Genomic DNA, 17,111 nt, shown 5'->3' on the forward strand with positions numbered 1-17,111 from the left:
GTATTAGAGCATAGCTTGGACAAGTGAGGGACCTAGTTTTAATGTGTAATGTCCAAAGAAAAGTATTACAAGACCTTGCTTTCCAATATTTGAATTGGTCAAGTGGTTAAAACTAAGTATAAAACTTTGACCATTTTCTTCTCGAATTGCCAAAAAGCTAGTTTTAAACACCCCTAAATGAAAATGGTTTAGGGTGGCCTTAAACAATGTTTTTTCAAAGACTTGAACAAAAGGGTTGCCGAAGAGTAATGACAATTTATTGTGGCTTGAAGTGCCTGAGTATGTGAAAACAAGCCTAGGTTTTCCACGAGGCAAAAGGTGACATAATAAGAACATTGGAAACTTAGGATTGACCATGTGGCCTAAACTTTGGCAAGTGAAGTGGTGGCCAAGTTTTGTGGCACAGTGTGCACTTGGTCCTATATGTGTTGACCAATTGGCTAAATCTAGGACCATAAGGCCAAACCTTTGGCACCTTAAATATAGTATGGGACATAGTCTAGAACTGCTATAGTAAATTAGTAGTATAGCTAATATGTTAATATTTGTATTATATTTAAGTATATGCTAATATAATTTATGTTCAAAATTTCACTAATGAAGAATGTTCCCATTTAGCACTCCAGATGCGGGGTCTTAGGGCAATACCACAATGGGGTGACAAGGCAGCGCTTCCACGTGAGGTTTGGGGGTAGCGCTCTTGATGGGGATGTGGAATATAGCGCTCTCGATGGCGGGGCTTGGGAGGTTGATTTTGGGATATTGTTCTGGGCGGGGTCCTGGGGCATATTTTCAACCATGATTTCTTTAATTTTGGCCGTGTGAATTGGTTAATTTTTTATATTGCTTTTGTTTTTTTTAATCCTATGATAAAACATGGACTTGTAGCATACGTGGCATTCTAATAAACCCTATCAAGATTAGGCACACAGAGAGCACACTAGAAACGTACACAGAGAAAGCAGGCGAGCAGCAAACACACAGAAAGCGCACACGGATCGCACACAGTTGGAGTATACGCGCGCGTAGAGGAGCAAGCTCGGCATCGTACACAACACATAGGTGGAGTGCACAGGATTGAAAGTTCGCGCACAAGATTGAAAGTTCGCGCACAAGATAAAGAAACAGCATCGTACACAACGCTTTCCAGAAGGGCAGGATCGGGCAGTCTTCTAAGGAGACATTGCACACCTCACGAATAGAGAAAAAACAGGTATTTCTCTCTCTCTCACTCTCTGTCTTTCTCCATATAGAGAAGATGGTTCTCTGTAACTCTTCTTGCACACACACTCTCTCGTCAAAAGACAGAGATACATAGTTTAAAAGTATCCCCGCACACATACACATATTCCCACACATCGTCTTCCTCTCTTCCACATACATAACCACAGTGAAATCTGTTATCTTGCTGTCTCTCTCTTGAAAATACATGCACATATTCCCACACATCGTCTTCCTCACTTCCACATACATAACCACAATGAAATCTGTTATCTTGTTGTCTCTCTCTTGAAAATACGTGCACATATTCCCATACATCGTCTTCCTCTCTTCCACATACATAAACACAGTGAAATCTGTTATCTTTCTCTCTCCTCTCTCTAAAAAACAGGTATTTATCTCTCTCTCTCTCTCTCTCTCTCTATCTATCTATCTCTATATCTTGCTATCTCTCTCTTGAAAATACATGCTCATGTGTGTGTGCGTCTGTGTTATCTATGTGTATGTATGTATATTTGTGTTATTTCATTGTAATACTCATACATAATGCAGATACACAATTACACTTAATTACGATATGCACACATAGTATATATACATACATAAATATCACAAATAACTAACACAGTGTAATACTAGTAAAATTGAATGGAAGACTTACTTGCGTGATCTGTTAAAGTCGATTCTTGTAGCGAGTTCTGGATGTATGCTGAGCTGATTTTCCTCTAATCCATTTGTAGATATGATTGTAACTTCTGTTTCTCAAAAATAGTAGTGTTGTTTAGTGATACACCTAATGGACATAAATGGTTTAAACTAGGACATGTAGACCAAAAATACGTGTATTTCTTTGGATGAATATATACACTTTTTGGTGACCCTTACCACAAGTGGTGGACCTTGAGACCAGTGGACTATAAGGACCTCCAAACAATACCTTGTACACTCAATCCTTCTTGGTATCTAGGTTGGACAAGTGGTGGACCTTGTTCAAATTCTCTAACCACTCTCTCTAACATGGTGACATAATTTAGGTGTGATAAATTCATATCTCAGTTTAGGCTTGTTAATTTGAATTTGTTTGAATTTATGTACAATATAATGATTTGAGGTTTGCATATTTGAATTTAGGTGGTATAATGATATCTTTTTGTGGTAAACTTGAAGTTAAAATCAATTTCGCGTGGAATATTTTAAATTTAAGTAGTAAAATTTAAATTTTTATAAAAAAGTTTGAATTTTAAAATTTGGGCGGGATATTTTAAAATTTAGGCGGGATATTTAAGATTTGGGAAGGATATTTTAAATTTAGGCGGGAAGGTTTTGAATTTATAGCGAGATCTCCCTTACATAAGAGAGTATAGGTTGGACAAGTGGTGGACCTTCAAGCTAGAGCATCCATGCTACTGGACATGATAGGTAGGGAATCTAGTTGAATATTGTATGTATAATATATATGTAATAGATCTTAGCTTGGACAAGTGGTGGACCTTGGAACCAAACCCCCATGTAAAACCTATCATGGTCACTCCAAGTAGTAAGAAAGAATAACCTTTAAGATGTAGCCTTATAGGTTGGACAAGTGGTGGACCTTAACACCCACATATTCTTAATAAAAGTGGTGAATCTTGAGACCAAACCACTCAGGCTACTAGCAATAATAGCTTGGACAAGTGGTGGACCTTGAATGTAAACCCCTCATCTACGAAATATCGTGGGTTTAATGTATTTTCGATGGAGCCTAGCATCTTGGAGACATGGTGCAGCTTGCTTCTCCTCATGTTTCAATGGAGCCTACTTGGACAAATGGTGGAGCATCCTTCTCTCCATGTTTCAATGGACCCTAGCTTGGACAAGTGGTGGACCTTTGCTTCTCTCTATGTTTCAATAGAGTTAGCTTGGACAAGTGGTGGACCTTGGAACCAAACCCCCATGTAAAACCTATCATGGTCACTCCAAGTGGTAAGAAAGAATAACCTTTAAGATGTAGCCTTATAGGTTGGACAAGTGGTGGACCTTAACACCCACATATTCTTAATAAAAGTGGTGAATCTTGAGACCAAACCACTCAGGCTACTAGCAATAATAGCTTGGACAAGTGGTGGACCTTGAATGTAAACCCCTCATCTACGAAATATCGTGGGTTTAATGTATTTCGATGGAGCCTAGCATCTTGGAGACATGGTGCAGCTTGCTTCTCGTCATGTTTCAATGGAGCCTATCTTGGACAAATGGTGGAGCATCCTTCTCTCCATGTTTCAATGGACCCTAGCTTGGACAAGTGGTGGACCTTTGTTTCTCTCTATGTTTCAATAGAGTTAGCTTGGACAAGTGGTGGACCTTGGAACCAAACCCCCATGTAAAACCTATCATGGTCACTCCAAGTGGTAAGAAAGAATAACCTTTAAGATGTAGCCTTATAGGTTGGACAAGTGGTGGACCTTAACACCCATATTCTTAATAAACATAGAGTGGAAAAGTGGTGAATCTTGAGACCAAACCACTCAGGCTACTAGCAATAATAGCTTGGACAAGTGGTGGACCTTGAATGTAAACCCCTCATCTACGAAATATCGTGGGTTTAATGTTTTTCGATGGAGCCTAGCATCTTGGAGACATGGTGCAGCTTGCTTCTCGTCATGTTTCAATGGAGCCTATCTTGGACAAATGGTGGAGCATCCTTCTCTCCATGTTTCAATGGACCCTAGCTTAGACAAGTGGTGGACCTTTGTTCTCTCTATGTTTCAATAGAGTTAGCTTGGACAAGTGGTGGACCTTGGAACCAAACCCCCATGTAAAACCTATCATGGTCACTCCAAGTGGTAAGAAAGAATAACCTTTAAGATGTAGCCTTATAGGTTGGACAAGTGGTGGACCTTAACACCCACATATTCTTAATAAAAGTGGTGAATCTTGAGACCAAACCACTCAGGCTACTAGCAATAATAGCTTGGACAAGTGGTGGACCTTGAATGTAAACCCCTCATCTACGAAATATCGTGGGTTTAATGTATTTCGATGGAGCCTAGCATCTTGGAGACATGGTGCAGCTTGCTTCTCGTCATGTTTCAATGGAGCCTATCTTGGACAAATGGTGGAGCATCCTTCTCTCCATGTTTCAATGGACCCTAGCTTGGACAAGTGGTGGACCTTTGCTTCTCTCTATGTTTCAATAGAGTTAGCTTGGACAAGTGGTGGACCTTGGAACCAAACCCCCATGTAAAACCTATCATGGTCACTCCAAGTGGTAAGAAAGAATAACCTTTAAGATGTAGCCTTATAGGTTGGACAAGTGGTGGACCTTAACACCCATATTCTTAATAAACATAGAGTGGTGGTGAATCTTGAGACCAAACCACTCAGGCTACTAGCAATAATAGCTTGGACAAGTGGTGGACCTTGAATGTAAACCCCTCATCTACGAAATATCGTGGGTTTAATGTTTTTCGATGGAGCCTAGCATCTTGGAGACATGGTGCAGCTTGCTTCTCCTCATGTTTCAATGGAGCCTATCTTGGACAAATGGTGGAGCATCCTTCTCTCCATGTTTCAATGGACCCTAGCTTGGACAAGTGGTGGACCTTTGCTTCTCTCTATGTTTCAATAGAGTTAGCTTGGACAAGTGGTGGACCTTGGAACCAAACCCCCATGTAAAACCTATCATGGTCACTCCAAGTGGTAAGAAAGAATAACCTTTAAGATGTAGCCTTATAGGTTGGACAAGTGGTGGACCTTAACACCCACATATTCTTAATAAAAGTGGTGAATCTTGAGACCAAACCACTCAGGCTACTAGCAATAATAGCTTGGACAAGTGGTGGACCTTGAATGTAAACCCCTCATCTACGACATATCGTGGGTTTAATGTTTTTCGATGGAGCCTAGCATCTTGGAGACATGGTGCACCTTGCTTCTCCTCATGTTTCAATGGAGCCTACCTTGGACAAATGGTGGAGCATCCTTCTCTCCATGTTTCAATGGACCCTAGCTTAGACAAGGGTGGACCTTTGCTTCTCTCTATGTTTCAATAGAGTTAGCTTGGACAAGTGGTGGACCTTGGAACCAAACCCCCATGTAAAACCTATCATGGTCACTCCAAGTAGTAAGAAAGAATAACCTTTAAGATGTAGCCTTATAGGTTGGACAAGTGGTGGACCTTAACACCCACATATTCTTAATAAAAGTGGTGAATCTTGAGACCAAACCACTCAGGCTACTAGCAATAATAGCTTGGACAAGTGGTGGACCTTGAATGTAAACCCCTCATCTACGAAATATCGTGGGTTTAATGTATTTCGATGGAGCCTAGCATCTTGGAGACATGGTGCAGCTTGCTTCTCGTCATGTTTCAATGGAGCCTATCTTGGACAAATGGTGGAGCATCCTTCTCTCCATGTTTCAATGGACCCTAGCTTGGACAAGTGGTGGACCTTTGTTTCTCTCTATGTTTCAATAGAGTTAGCTTGGACAAGTGGTGGACCTTGGAACCAAACCCCCATGTAAAACCTATCATGGTCACTCCAAGTGGTAATAAAGAATAACCTTTAAGATGTAGCCTTATAGGTTGGACAAGTGGTGGACCTTAACACGCGCATATTCTTAATATAATGACATAGTGGAAAAGTGGTGAATCTTGAGACCAAACCACTCAGGCTACTAGCAATAATAGCTTGGACAAGTGGTGGACCTTGAATGTAAACCCCTCATCTACGAAATATCGTGGGTTTAATGTTTTTCGATGGAGCCTAGCATCTTGGAGACATGGTGCACCTTGCTTCTCCTCATGTTTCAATGGAGCCTACCTTGGACAAATGGTGGAGCATCCTTCTCTCCATGTTTCAATGGACCCTAGCTTGGACAAGTGGTGGACCTTTGCTTCTCTCTATGTTTCAATAGAGTTAGCTTGGACAAGTGGTGGACCTTGGAACCAAACCCCCATGTAAAACCTATCATGGTCACTCCAAGTAGTAAGAAAGAATAACCTTTAAGATGTAGCCTTATAGGTTGGACAAGTGGTGGACCTTAACACCCACATATTCTTAATAAAAGTGGTGAATCTTGAGACCAAACCACTCAGGCTACTAGCAATAATAGCTTGGACAAGTGGTGGACCTTGAATGTAAACCCCTCATCTACGAAATATCGTGGGTTTAATGTATTTCGATGGAGCCTAGCATCTTGGAGACATGGTGCAGCTTGCTTCTCGTCATGTTTCAATGGAGCCTATCTTGGACAAATGGTGGAGCATCCTTCTCTCCATGTTTCAATGGACCCTAGCTTGGACAAGTGGTGGACCTTTGTTTCTCTCTATGTTTCAATAGAGTTAGCTTGGACAAGTGGTGGACCTTGGAACCAAACCCCCATGTAAAACCTATCATGGTCACTCCAAGTGGTAAGAAAGAATAACCTTTAAGATGTAGCCTTATAGGTTGGACAAGTGGTGGACCTTAACACCCATATTCTTAATATAATGACATAGAGTGGAAAAGTGGTGAATCTTGAGACCAAACCACTCAGGCTACTAGCAATAATAGCTTGGACAAGTGTGGACCTTGAATGTAAACCCCTCATCTACGACATATCGTGGGTTTAATGTTTTCGATGGAGCCTAGCATCTTGGAGACATGGTGCACCTTGCTTCTCCTCATGTTTCAATGGAGCCTACCTTGGACAAATGGTGGAGCATCCTTCTCTCCATGTTTCAATGGACCCTAGCTTAGACAAGGGGTGGACCTTTGCTTCTCTCTATGTTTCAATAGAGTTAGCTTGGACAAGTGGTGGACCTTGGAACCAAACCCCCATGTAAAACCTATCATGGTCACTCCAAGTGGTAAGAAAGAATAACCTTTAAGATGTAGCCTTATAGGTTGGACAAGTGGTGGACCTTAACACCCACATATTCTTAATAAAAGTGGTGAATCTTGAGACCAAACCACTCAGGCTACTAGCAATAATAGCTTGGACAAGTGGTGGACCTTGAATGTAAACCCCTCATCTACGAAATATCGTGGGTTTAATGTTTTTCGATGGAGCCTAGCATCTTGGAGACATGGTGCACTTGCTTCTCCTCATGTTTCAATGGAGCCTACTTGGACAAATGGTGGAGCATCCTTCTCTCCATGTTTCAATGGACCCTAGCTTGGACAAGTGGTGGACCTTTGTTCTCTCTATGTTTCAATAGAGTTAGCTTGGACAAGTGGTGGACCTTGGAACCAAACCCCCATGTAAAACCTATCATGGTCACTCCAAGTAGTAAGAAAGAATAACCTTTAAGATGTAGCCTTATAGGTTGGACAAGTGGTGGACCTTAACACCCACATATTCTAATAAAAGTGGTGAATCTTGAGACCAAACCACTCAGGCTACTAGCAATAATAGCTTGGACAAGTGGTGGACCTTGAATGTAAACCCCTCATCTACGAAATATCGTGGGTTTAATGTATTTCGATGGAGCCTAGCATCTTGGAGACATGGTGCACTTGCTTCTCGTCATGTTTCAATGGAGCCTATCTTGGACAAATGGTGGAGCATCCTTCTCTCCATGTTTCAATGGACCCTAGCTTGGACAAGTGGTGGACCTTTGTTTCTCTCTATGTTTCAATAGAGTTAGCTTGGACAAGTGGTGGACCTTGGAACCAAACCCCCATGTAAAACCTATCATGGTCACTCCAAGTGGTAAGAAAGAATAACCTTTAAGATGTAGCCTTATAGGTTGGACAAGTGGTGGACCTTAACACGCGCATATTCTTAATATAATGACATAGAGTGGAAAAGTGGTGAATCTTGAGACCAAACCACTCAGGCTACTAGCAATAATAGCTTGGACAAGTGGTGGACCTTGAATGTAAACCCCTCATCTACGAATATCGTGGTTTAATGTTTTTCGATGGAGCCTAGCATCTTGGAGACATGGTGCACCTTGCTTCTCCTCATGTTTCAATGGAGCCTACCTTGGACAAATGGTGGAGCATCCTTCTCTCCATGTTTCAATGGACCCTAGCTTAGACAAGGGTGGACCTTTGCTTCTCTCTATGTTTCAATAGAGTTAGCTTGGACAAGTGGTGGACCTTGGAACCAAACCCCCATGTAAAACCTATCATGGTCACTCCAAGTAGTAAGAAAGAATAACCTTTAAGATGTAGCCTTATAGGTTGGACAAGTGGTGGACCTTAACACCCACATATTCTTAATAAAAGTGGTGAATCTTGAGACCAAACCACTCAGGCTACTAGCAATAATAGCTTGGACAAGTGGTGGACCTTGAATGTAAACCCCTCATCTACGAAATATCGTGGGTTTAATGTATTTCGATGGAGCCTAGCATCTTGGAGACATGGTGCAGCTTGCTTCTCGTCATGTTTCAATGGAGCCTATCTTGGACAAATGGTGGAGCATCCTTCTCTCCATGTTTCAATGGACCCTAGCTTGGACAAGTGGTGGACCTTTGTTTCTCTCTATGTTTCAATAGAGTTAGCTTGGACAAGTGGTGGACCTTGGAACCAAACCCCCATGTAAAACCTATCATGGTCACTCCAAGTGGTAATAAAGAATAACCTTTAAGATGTAGCCTTATAGGTTGGACAAGTGGTGGACCTTAACACCCATATTCTTAATATAATGACATAGAGTGGAAAAGTGGTGAATCTTGAGACCAAACCACTCAGGCTACTAGCAATAATAGCTTGGACAAGTGGTGGACCTTGAATGTAAACCCCTCATCTACGACATATCGTGGGTTTAATGTTTTCGATGGAGCCTAGCATCTTGGAGACATGGTGCACCTTGCTTCTCGTCATGTTTCAATGGAGCCTACCTTGGACAAATGGTGGAGCATCCTTCTCTCCATGTTTCAATGGACCCTAGCTTAGACAAGGGGTGGACCTTTGCTTCTCTCTATGTTTCAATAGAGTTAGCTTGGACAAGTGGTGGACCTTGGAACCAAACCCCCATGTAAAACCTATCATGGTCACTCCAAGTAGTAAGAAAGAATAACCTTTAAGATGTAGCCTTATAGGTTGGACAAGTGGTGGACCTTAACACCCATATTCTTAATAAAAGTGGTGAATCTTGAGACCAAACCACTCAGGCTACTAGCAATAATAGCTTGGACAAGTGGTGGACCTTGAATGTAAACCCCTCATCTACGAAATATCGTGGGTTTAATGTTTTCGATGGAGCCTAGCATCTTGGAGACATGGTGCAGCTTGCTTCTCGTCATGTTTCAATGGAGCCTATCTTGGACAAATGGTGGAGCATCCTTCTCTCCATGTTTCAATGGACCCTAGCTTGGACAAGTGGTGGACCTTTGTTTCTCTCTATGTTTCAATAGAGTTAGCTTGGACAAGTGGTGGACCTTGGAACCAAACCCCCATGTAAAACCTATCATGGTCACTCCAAGTGGTAATAAAGAATAACCTTTAAGATGTAGCCTTATAGGTTGGACAAGTGGTGGACCTTAACACACGCACAATATTCTTAATAAAAGTGGTGAATCTTGAGACCAAACCACTCAGGCTACTAGCAATAATAGCTTGGACAAGTGGTGGACCTTGAATGTAAACCCCTCATCTACGAATATCGTGGGTTTAATGTATTTTCGATGGAGCCTAGCATCTTGGAGACATGGTGCACCTTGCTTCTCCTCATGTTTCAATGGAGCCTACCTTGGACAAATGGTGGAGCATCCTTCTCTCCATGTTTCAATGGACCCTAGCTTAGACAAGGGGTGGACCTTTGCTTCTCTCTATGTTTCAATAGAGTTAGCTTGGACAAGTGGTGGACCTTGGAACCAAACCCCCATGTAAAACCTATCATGGTCACTCCAAGTAGTAAGAAAGAATAACCTTTAAGATGTAGCCTTATAGGTTGGACAAGTGGTGGACCTTAACACCCACATATTCTTAATAAAAGTGGTGAATCTTGAGACCAAACCACTCAGGCTACTAGCAATAATAGCTTGGACAAGTGGTGGACCTTGAATGTAAACCCCTCATCTACGAAATATCGTGGGTTTAATGTATTTCGATGGAGCCTAGCATCTTGGAGACATGGTGCAGCTTGCTTCTCGTCATGTTTCAATGGAGCCTATCTTGGACAAATGGTGGAGCATCCTTCTCTCCATGTTTCAATGGACCCTAGCTTGGACAAGTGGTGGACCTTTGTTTCTCTCTATGTTTCAATAGAGTTAGCTTGGACAAGTGGTGGACCTTGGAACCAAACCCCCATGTAAAACCTATCATGGTCACTCCAAGTGGTAATAAAGAATAACCTTTAAGATGTAGCCTTATAGGTTGGACAAGTGGTGGACCTTAACACGCGCATATTCTTAATAAATGACATAGAGTGGAAAAGTGAATCTTGAGACCAAACCACTCAGGCTACTAGCAATAATAGCTTGGACAAGTGTGGACCTTGAATGTAAACCCCTCATCTACGACATATCGTGGGTTTAATGTTTTTCGATGGAGCCTAGCATCTTGGAGACATGGTGCACCTTGCTTCTCCTCATGTTTCAATGGAGCCTACCTTGGACAAATGGTGGAGCATCCTTCTCTCCATGTTTCAATGGACCCTAGCTTAGACAAGGGGTGGACCTTTGCTTCTCTCTATGTTTCAATAGAGTTAGCTTGGACAAGTGGTGGACCTTGGAACCAAACCCCCATGTAAAACCTATCATGGTCACTCCAAGTAGTAAGAAAGAATAACCTTTAAGATGTAGCCTTATAGGTTGGACAAGTGGTGGACCTTAACACCCACATATTCTTAATAAAAGTGGTGAATCTTGAGACCAAACCACTCAGGCTACTAGCAATAATAGCTTGGACAAGTGGTGGACCTTGAATGTAAACCCCTCATCTACGAAATATCGTGGGTTTAATGTATTTCGATGGAGCCTAGCATCTTGGAGACATGGTGCAGCTTGCTTCTCGTCATGTTTCAATGGAGCCTATCTTGGACAAATGGTGGAGCATCCTTCTCTCCATGTTTCAATGGACCCTAGCTTGGACAAGTGGTGGACCTTTGTTTCTCTCTATGTTTCAATAGAGTTAGCTTGGACAAGTGGTGGACCTTGGAACCAAACCCCCATGTAAAACCTATCATGGTCACTCCAAGTGGTAATAAAGAATAACCTTTAAGATGTAGCCTTATAGGTTGGACAAGTGGTGGACCTTAACACGCGCATATTCTTAATATAATGACATAGAGTGGAAAAGTGGTGAATCTTGAGACCAAACCACTCAGGCTACTACCAATAATAGCTTGGACAAGTGTTGGACCTTGAATGTAAACCCCTCATCTACGACATATCGTGGGTTTAATGTTTTTCGATGGAGCCTAGCATCTTGGAGACATGGTGCACCTTGATTCTCCTCATGTTTCAATGGAGCCTACCTTGGACAAATGGTGGAGCATCCTTCTCTCCATGTTTCAATGGACCCTAGCTTAGACAAGGGGTGGACCTTTGCTTCTCTCTATGTTTCAATAGAGTTAGCTTGGACAAGTGGTGGACCTTGGAACCAAACCCCCATGTAAAACCTATCATGGTCACTCCAAGTAGTAAGAAAGAATAACCTTTAAGATGTAGCCTTATAGGTTGGACAAGTGGTGGACCTTAACACCCACATATTCTTAATAAAAGTGGTGAATCTTGAGACCAAACCACTCAGGCTACTAGCAATAATAGCTAGGGATAACCATTAAGATATAGTCTTTCAAGGGGTGAGAAAGAATAACCATTAAGATATAGTCTTATAGGTTGGACAAGTGGTGGACCTTAACACCCAAATATTCTTAATATAATGATAGAGAGTGGAAAAGTGGTGAATCTTGAGAGCAAACCACTCATGCTACTAGCGATAATAGGTTGGACAAATTGTTGATCTTGAATGTAAACTCCCCATGTACAAAATAACGTGGGTTTAAGGTATTTCGATGGAGGCTAGCATCTTGGAGATATGGTGCAGCTTGCTTCTCTTCATGTTTCAATGGAGTCTATCTTGGACAAATGGTGGAGCATCCTTCTCTCCATGTTTCAATAGACCCTAGCTTAGACAAGTGGTGGACCTTTGCTTCTCTCTATGTTTCAATAGAGTTAGCTTGGACAAGTGGTGGACCTTGGAACCAAACCCCCATGTAAAACCTTTCATGGTCACTCCAAGTGGTCAGAAAGAATAACCATTAAGATATAGTCTTATAGGTTGGACAAGTGGTGGACCTTAATACCCAAATATTCTTAATATAATGACACAGAGTGAAAAAGTGGTGAATCTTGAGACCAAACCCCTCATGCTACTAGCGTTAATAGGTTGGACAACTGGTGGACCTTGAATGTAAACCTTCCATGTTTCAATAGAGTTAGCTTCGACAAATGGTGGAGCATCCTTCTCTCCATGTTTCAATGGAGCCTAGCTTGGACAAGTGGTGGACCTTTTGCTTCTCTCTATGAGAAGAATAAAGTTAGCTTGGATAAGTGGTGGACCTTGGAACCAAACCCCTATGTAAAACATATCATGGACATTTCAAGTGGTGAGAAAGAATACCCTTTAAGATATACCCTTATAGGTTGGACAAGTGGTCGACCTTAACACCTAGATCTTCTTTATATAATGACATAGAGTGGAAAAGTGGTGAATCTTGAGACCAAACCACTCATGCTACTAGGGATAATAGCTTGGAAAAGTGACTGACCTTGACGTTAAACCCCACATGTAAACAATATCGTGGGTTTAAGGTATTTCAATGGATCCTAGAATCTTGGAGACATGGTGCAACTTGCTTCTTTTCATGTTTCAATGAAGCCTATCTTCCACCAATGGGGGATCATCCTTCTCTAAATGTCTCAGTGGAGCCTAGCTTGGACAAGTGGTGGACCTTTGCTTCTCTCTATGTTTCCATAGAGTTAGCTTGGACAAGTGGTGGACCTTGAAACCAAACCCCCATGTAAAACATATCATGGTCATTCCAAGTGGTGAGAAATAATACCCTTTAAGATCTAGCCTTATAGGTTGGACAAGTGGTCGACCTTAAAACCTAGATCTTCATAATATAACGACATAGAGTGGAAAAGTGGTAAATCTTGAGACCAAACCACTCATGCTACTAGGGATAATAGCTTGGAAAAGTGACTGACCTTGACGTTAAACCCCACATGTAAACAATATCGTGGGTTTAAGGTATTTCAATGGATCCTAGAATCTTGGAGACATGGTGCAGATTGCTTCCCTTCATGTTTCAATGGAGCCTATCTTGGACAAATGGTGGAGCATCCTTCTCTCCATGTTTCAATGGAGCCTAGCTTGGACAAGTGGTGGACCTTTGCTTCTCTCTATGTTTCAATAGAGTTAGCTTGGACAAGTGGTGGGCCTTGGAACCAAACTCCCATGTAAAACCTATCTTGGTAACTCCAAGTGGTGAGAAAGAATAAAGTTTAAGATATAGCCTTATAGGTTGGACAAGTGGTGGACCTTAGCACCCAGATATTCTTAATAGAATGACATAGAGTGGAAAAATGGTGAATCTTGAGACCAAACCACTCATGCTACTAGAGATAATAGGTTGGACAAGTGGTGGACCTTGAATGTAAACCCCCCATGTACAAAATATCATGGGTTTGAGGTATTTCAATGGAGCCTAGCATCTTGGAGACATGGTGTAGCTTGCTTCTCTTCATGTTTCAATGGAGCGTATCTTGGACAAATGGTGGAGCATCCTTCTCTCCATGTTTCAATGGACCCTAGCTTGGACAAGTGGTGGACCTTTGATTCTCTCTATGTTTCAATAGAGTTAGCTTGGACAAGTGGTGGACCTTGAAACAAAACCCCCATGTAAAACCTATGCTGGTCACTCCAAGTGGTGAGAAAGAATAACCCTTAAGATATAGCCTTATAGGTTGGACAAGTGGTGGACCTTAACACCCAAATATTCTTAATATAATGACATAGAGTGAAAAAGTGGTGAATCTTGAGACCAAACCACTCATGCTACTAGCGTTAATAGGTTGGACAAGTGGTGGACCTTGAATGTAAACCCCCCATGTTTCAATAGAGTTAGCTAGAGAGGATCCTTCTCTCCATGTTTCAATGGAGCCTAGCTTGGACAAGTGGTGGACCTTTGTTTCTCTCTATGTTTCAATAGAGTTAGCTTGGACAAGTGGTGGACCTTGGAGCCAAACCCCCATGTAAAACATATCATGGACATTTCAAGTGGTGAGAAAGAATACCCTTTAAGATATACCCTTATAGGTTGGACAAGTGGTCGACCTTAACACCCAGATCTTCTTAACGTAATGACATAGAGTGGAAAAGTGGTGAATCTTGAGACCAAACCACTCATGCTACTAGAGATAATAGGTTGGACAAGTGGTGGACCTTGAATGTAAACTCCCCATGTACAAAATATCATGGGTTTAAGGTATTTCAATGGATCTTAGCATCTTGGAGACATGGTGCAGCTTGCTTCTCTTCATGTTTCAATGGAGCCTATCTTGGACAAATGGTGGAGCATCCTTCTCTCCATGTTTCAATGGACCCTAGCTTAGACAAGTGGTGGACCTTTGCTTCTCTCTATGTTTCAATAGAGTTAGCTTGGACAAGTGGTGGAACTTGGAACCAAACCCCCATGTAAAACCTATCATGGTCATTCCAAGTGGTGAGAAAGAATACCCTTTAAGATATAGCCTTATAGGTTGGACAAGTGGTGGACCTTAACACCCAGATCTTCTTAATATAATGACATAGAGTAGAAAAGTGGTGAATCTTGACATCAAACCACTCATGCTACTAGTGATAATAGGTTGGACAAGTGGTGGACCTTGAATGTAAACCCCCCATGTACGAAATATCATGGGTTTAAGATATTTCAATGGAGCCTAGCATTTTGGAGACATGGTGCAGCTTGCTTCTCTTCATGTTTCAATCAAACCTGGCTTGGACAAATGGTGGAGCATCCTTCTCTCCATGTTTCAATGGAGCCTAGCTTGGACAAGTGGTGGACCTTTGATTCTCTCTATGTTTCAATAGAGTTAGCTTGGACAAGTGGTGGACCTTGGAACCATACCCCTATGTAAAACCCATCATGTGCATTCCAAGTGGTGGTAAATAATACCATTTAAGATATAGCCTTATAGGTTGGACAAGTGGTGGACCTTAACACCCAGATCTTCTTAATATAATGACATAGAGTGGAAAAGTGGTGAATCTTGAGACCAAACCACTCATGCTACTAGGGATAATAGGTTGGACAAGTGGTGGACCTTGAATTTAAACCCCACATATACAAAATATCATGGGTTTAAGGTATTTCAATGGAGCCTAGCATCTCAAAGACATGGTGCATCTTGCTTCTCTTCATGTTTCAATGGAGCCTATTTTGGACAAATGGTGGAGCATCCTTCTCTCCATGTTTCAATGGACCCTAGATTGGACAAGTGGTGGACCTTTGCTTCTCTCTATGTTTCAATATAGTTAGCCTATATTAGACAATTAGTAGACCTCGAATCTCTCCATGTTGTCTAGAGCTGAGCTTGGACAAGTGGTGGACCTTACTTCTCCCTTCCCTTAGTTTACTAGCTTAAATGATCACTATGTATACTTGCTTAGATCTAGCTTGAACAAGTGGTGGAACTTGTATTCACACAAACTTAATCCATTACAAAAAAGTATATGTTAAAATAACATTTGGTTTTTTTTGTTTCAGGAAAGATGGCTCCAAAAAAACAGGTTGCAAGGGTTGCTGTCTCAGTTGACTATACTTGCAATGATCTTAGGAAATGGTATTTGGACATACATGGTATAGAGGGTGCACAATTTCATAAGGTGCATCTATTTATTGCCAAAAAGGAGAATGACAGCTTGTTTGAAGATGTTGGACAAGTTGTGGAAGCATCTGTCTCTGTAGTTGATAGTCATCCAGAGGTGGAATGCATTGACATTCTAGTTCCAATGAATCTAGAATTTCAACTATCTCCAGGAGCATATGCATTGGAGCGCATGTCTAGAAACAAAGAAGAGACAATGTTTTCTCGAGGATGGAAGTTTGCAGAATCAAATCCAAATATCACAGCAGATCAACTTCAAAGCTCCATCATTGCCACACTACAACGAAAAAAGGTGAAAGCTTCACGACCACCATCCACAAAGAAGCAAGCAAAAGTGCAGAAAGTAGAAGCTAAGCGAACTAGTTCCATTTTGGATGTAGACAAGGCATCTTTGGCATCCTCATCAACAGAGGGTTCAATGTCAAAGATGAGAATTGTGGATCCAGATGTTTTAGAAGCTGAGGCCATGAAAGGACAAGAAAAAGATACAGGTGGAATGAATAAGTACATAAATTATTTTCCTTTCCAATATAGGGAATTTGATATCCCTATTCAAAATTGTTGGCTTGCTCCTGATCACTATAATGCACGTATTATGGATAAAAAACACGCTGAAAGTGTGTTATTTGGATTTTCACGGAGTACGACCAAGCCTGCAGCATGTGCATATTTGATGCCTGTTCGAAATGCAAAATCAAAGAAGGGGACTCCTTTGGCAGTAGAAGAGGTAGAGGAGCAAAAAATTAAAGATTATCATTATTGGATTCTTGATGGGCAGCATTCAATCTATGCTGCAAAAGTTTTGCTTCACAATGAACAAAACAACAAAGAGATCTTTGAAAGACTGATTAGCGTGTATAAATTTAGAAAGGCTCGCATTGTTGTGAATGCTCCTCCATTTGTTGCAACTGCTATATCTGCCATTGCAAATGAGGAGGCTCAGGCATTGTATGTCAAGCAACCTTACAGCCAAATATTGAGACATTTACGGAGTCAATGGATCTTCTCAGGACGACCACCAAAGGCAGCAAGTGGAATTGCAGAGGGACATGCATCTCGTGCCGGATGGGATGTA

This window comes from Adiantum capillus-veneris, chromosome 8 (assembly GCF_014529385.1).
Source record: "Adiantum capillus-veneris isolate H3 chromosome 8, ASM1452938v2, whole genome shotgun sequence".
NCBI lineage: Eukaryota > Viridiplantae > Streptophyta > Polypodiopsida > Polypodiales > Pteridaceae > Adiantum > Adiantum capillus-veneris.